We start from the raw sequence: 5,218 nt of genomic DNA on the forward strand, positions 1-5,218 counted from the left end.
GCGGTCAGCTTGGGAAATCTTGAAGTTCCCAAGCCTGAACCGACTCGAGTGTTTATTAGGTCGCGGGGTGACCACATGTGGCCCCCGGTCCTGAGCCGCTGCCCCCGTCGGCCTTTGGTGCTCAAGAAATGGGTCGGGGAGCCCGGCAAAGCCGGCAAGAATGGTCATTAGCTCGCTGTCTGTGCCACGTGGCCATCTTGAGACTATTCTGTATCATTTGGCGACAGCACGCAGAGAACCTCCAAAACGTGAACCTGCTGGTGAGTAAATTATCTATAGGAGTTGTGCTTGCTGATCGATTTTGTGTCGTGAATCTCCATGTGTCTTTCGGACCTGTCAGCTGTGGCAGTCTCCCTTCCTAGCCATGGAAGAGCATATTCTTGTTTATTGGCAAAGCTGTCACCATTTAATTGTTATCAGATTCTGACTTGCACAAGTAACATTCTTAAAAAACAAAAAAAAGATCAACTTCGCTAATCAAATAACCAAGAATTAAAACTGCAACTATAAGAATCTTTGCCTACCTACTAATTTAGCAAACATGTATTAAAATGTGATGTCCCCACTGACACGGGTGGTGAAATGCAGCCTTGCATAAGCTGCAGGTGATGGGAATAAAAATTAATATAGCTTTTATGAATAGCAATTTGGCAATGATTTAAAGAGGCTTTAAAATGGCCTACTTTTGATCCTGTCAGTCCAATTTTAGTAATCTATATTTAAAAATTACCAAAATATGCAAAAATATTTTCATATGAAAATAATCAGTGCAGCATTTTTTATGTAACTGAAAAATTAGACATTAAGTTAACATAATATTAGGGTCTATGTAGGTAATTCCATAAATAAAACAGTAGTTAGCCATTTAAAATGATGGTTACAAATAATGCATATGCTATATATTAAGTATAAAGAAGAGGGCATAATTATTTTTTTACATGCATGCAAGAAGTGACTGGAAGGGAATACAATTTCCAAAGGTTAATAGTCGTCATAACTGAGAAGTGGGATTTTAATTCATTTTATTTCTGCTTCTTTATACTTTTGTGTACTTTAAAACTTTTTATGTCCAACATGTATTACTTTTGTAAGTAGAAAAATAGGATAAATAAAAGAAGAAGAAAAGCCAAAAACAAGGTAAGAATGAACAGATTTACTATGATTTCCCCATGTTCCTGGGGAAAAGGAACTCTTCTGAAGATCATACAAGCCACCCTGCAGGTAGCACTTCTCAGCCCATGTTCGCAGAGAAGAGCTGGTTTATTGTAATACTAATGTGGTAAATTGAGAAATGTCCTAGTTCCTGCCACATGACTTTATAGGGTGCTGAGTTCTCTGCAGTAACACGCTTAATAATCTTTTTAGCAATCCCTGCAATTAGGGGGTTGCCAAACTAGAATTGTTACTTTAAGACAGGTACATACATAATGCACACAAACACAATAGCTGAAATGTAGAACCAACTACCCCCTTGAAGGAAAACAGAATAATTATTTCTCCTGTGAATGGGGAGATAGTCAACAACCTAAATATAAACAGATTTGGTACTTTCTTTTCCTTCAGAGAACATAGTTCACCAATTTCCACCACATATTAATCGGAAGTTACATACACAGTACGGCCGCTCTGAGATGTCAGAGTGCTTCAGCTCTTGGGACGAACTAAAGTAGTGGCTAGGAGGATGCAGAGACCCACTGAGCTTTGGAGTTGAAAAAGCAGAGAGGGAAGTTCTCAAGCTGTACCGTGAGAACCAGTTTTGTCAAGCAGAGCTTAATTACAAGTGTATTATACCTACCTGTGTTTGTTGAAGCTTCTTGGCAAGTCACACTTTCCTATTCAACAAAGAAGACAGGGGATCCATATTCCCAGAACAGTAGTTTCATCAGCTTGACTACCTGTGGCTTACTTGACATATAAGGGAGGGAAGCCAAAGGCAAAGGGCTCTACTTGGTCTAACAAACCAGAACTTATCCCTTTCTGGAAAAATAAGTGAACTTCACAGCAATAATTTGGAATTGCTGTGGTCACTGTGGGGAATGTTCACTTTAGACAAAATAACCCATCCTCTGGGAACCCTTAAAGAAAGAGAATCCTAGACATCTCAAAAATAATGCAATGCATTATCTGATTGACATAGAGTCTTACAAAAGACAGAGTGACTAAAAAAACCCTTGTATATAAAAAAAAACCCCTCTCAGGCATGTTAATAAAAAATTCTAAACTGGTGGGGTTGGAGTTCAGTAGCAAAATTCTTGCCTAACATGCAGGGTGCCCCAAGTTAAATCTCCAGCAACACATGCACACACACACATGCACACACCTGCACACACACATCCAAGCACGCACACCCACACATGCACACACACGTGCACACCTACACACACACGCACACACAACATTATAGACTAAGACACATTCTCACACATGTGTAGGGTAATCATTTGGGTGAGATGAAGAAAATGCTTTTTTTTTTTTTTTTCATTTTTCTTTTATTATTCATATGTGCATACAAGGCTTGGTTCATTTCTCCCCCCTGCCCCCACCCCCTCCCTTACCACCCACTCCGCCCCCTCCCTCTCCCCCCCCCAATACCCAGCAGAAACTATTTTGCCCTTATTTCTAATTTTGTTGTAGAGAGAGTATAAGCAATAATAGGAAGGAACAAGGGGTTTTGCTGGTTGAGATAAGGATAGCTATACAGGGCATTGACTCACATTGATTTCCTGTGCGTGGGTGTTACCTTCTAGGTTAATTCTTTTTGATCTAACCTTTTCTCTAGTACCTGTTCCCCTTTTCCTATTGGCCTCAGTTGCTTTAAGGTATCTGCTTTAGTTTCTCTGCGTTAAGGGCAACAAATGCTAGCTAGTTTTTTAGGTGTCTTACCTATCCTCACCCCTCCCTTGTGTGCTCTCGCTTTTATCATGTGCTCATAGTCCAATCCCCTTGTTGTGTTTGCCCTTGATCTAATGTCCACATATGAGGGAGAACATACGATTTTTGGTTTTTTGAGCCAGGCTAACCTCACTCAGAATGATGTTCTCCAATTCCATCCATTTACCAGCGAATGATAACATTTCGTTCTTCTTCATGGCTGCATAAAATTCCATTGTGTATAGATACCACATTAAGAAAATGCTTTTTATCTTTATGGTGGAAATAGTTATACATGTATATAAATTTGGTAAAGCACATTCAAGTATACATTTGAAGTGAGTGCATTTTAGTATATGTAATTTATCTCAATAAAGTTTATGTTTTTAAAAAAAGACTCAGACTCATGAATTTTAGGCCCTTCTGCTCTCCAAAGACTCAAGGTCCCCCCAGTGCAGCTGCTTAAAGGAATGGTGGAAACAAGAAAACGATAAATTGCAAATACATTGGATATATCATCTACTCAGATGGACTTTGAAGATATCCAAAGCTGTAGATGCTGCTGTACTCACTCCCCTAAAATTTAGTCCACAGCTTCCTAAAATTTACTTCTGGTAATAAACAAATATACTCAGACTTCCTTTGAAGAAACCTAGCCTCCTTTCTCTGTTTTTTGTTTGTTTGTTTTGGGTGGGATAGGGGTTTCAATTCAGGGCTTCTCTCTTCAGTTTGAGCCATGCTGCCAGTCGATTCTGCTCTAATTATTTTGGAGATGGGGGTCTCACGAACTATTTGCCTGGGCTGGCCTCAAGGCCATGATCCTCCCGCTCTCAGCCTCCCAAGTAGCTAGGATTACGGGGTGAGCCACTGGTGCTGGCCTTTCTTTGTATCTTTGACACACAAAATTTCTACTCTGTCTTTTCTAGGACAAGAGAGTCAACTCTTTAAGATGCAAACTTCAGGAAGATGACTCATCAGAATGGGAGGAAAAAGAGCTATTTAGAAACAAAGTAAATCTTTTCCACAAATATTTGTAGAAAAAGCTTTCAAACTCTACTACTGCCAACAAAAAAAGAAAAGAAGAAGCTTTGACTATCTCTGCAAGTAACCTTAACTATGAGAAACAGAATTTGAATCCAGCTATTCTTTCATAAACAAGTGAGTTTTATATTATTCTACCCGGTGCAGAGAAAAAATTTTAAAATAAAAGCCTTCACATCTTTGTTTCATCTGTCTGTATGTTTATGTCTGTCTCTATACATGTATGTTACATGTATGTGATATTTTTATACCTCAGAATATTATTATTAAAATTATTTTGTTGTTTTATTTAATTTGCTTAAAAAGTAAGTGCTGTTAAGTCAGATGTAGTGGTATATGCATGTAATCCAGCACTCCATTAGGCTAAGGAAATAGGATCATGCATTTAAGGCCAGCCTGCACTATAGAGTGAGAAACTGCCTCAAAAAAAGTGCTTTTATAAATTAAATATTCCTAAAGTTCCCAGAAAAATAGAAACTAATCCAAATGCCTTTCAAGTTCACCTACCTTAAGTAAACTTTAGTAAGAATATTGTTGGCTCAAAGGGGAATAAGATGGCTTCCGGACTGCCTGAATTGATTATCAGAGTCCACAACTTTTTCTACCTAGGTTTACTAACAAAACAAACTCACGTTATCTATGTTGCAAAACTTGTCAGAAAGAAAAACAATTTAAGATGCTGGCTAGCTATTTAATATCTGATAGAATTTTAATGAGCAATCCAAGTATAATCATTGAAAAATAGGCAAATTATCAAGGCATGGTGGTAATCCCACAAGCTGGTAATCCCAGCACTTGAGAGGCTGAGGCAAATTCAAGGCCAGCCTGGATACATAGTGAGACCTTGTCTATAAATAATAAATAATGCAGTGAAAACAGAAAATAACTTTAGAATCTCTTTGGTAACTTAGATTCTTTAGGTTACACTATGTTTAATTAAATGATGGACATTCATCAAATATCTAGCTCATTTTCAAGTAGAAGAATATACTGAAACATTAATTGCTGAACATAAATTCACTTACCTGTGATTTTTAAGAGGATTTAGAAATCTGGCATCCGGAGTGGCTTAAGTGGTAAGAGCACTTGCCCAGCAAGCATGAGGCCCTGAGTGCAAACACCAGTGTCACCAAAAAAAAAAAAAAAAAGGGTTGGGGGTGTGGCTCAAGTGGTAGGGCACCTGCCTAGAACATGCCATCCATAATGTCTATTTTGAATTAAATGCACTTGAAAAATAGTAGATGCAAAAAACAAAAGAATAGCAACAAGAAACTACTCTGACCATCCACTTTTTTCTTAAAAGTAG

At 38.2% G+C, this 5,218-nt stretch overlaps 1 non-coding gene across 1 annotated transcript; it reads left to right on the top strand.

The window, feature by feature from the left end:
* Nucleotides 1-314: 314 nt before the first annotated feature.
* LOC141421106 (small nucleolar RNA SNORA24) lies at nucleotides 315-445 on the top strand. The gene has a single exon (XR_012445784.1). It is a non-coding gene; the product is annotated as a small nucleolar RNA SNORA24 (small nucleolar RNA).
* Nucleotides 446-5,218: the final 4,773 nt, after the last annotated feature.

Source organism: Castor canadensis, chromosome 2 (assembly GCF_047511655.1).
Source record: "Castor canadensis chromosome 2, mCasCan1.hap1v2, whole genome shotgun sequence".
Classification (NCBI taxonomy): Eukaryota; Metazoa; Chordata; class Mammalia; order Rodentia; family Castoridae; genus Castor; species Castor canadensis.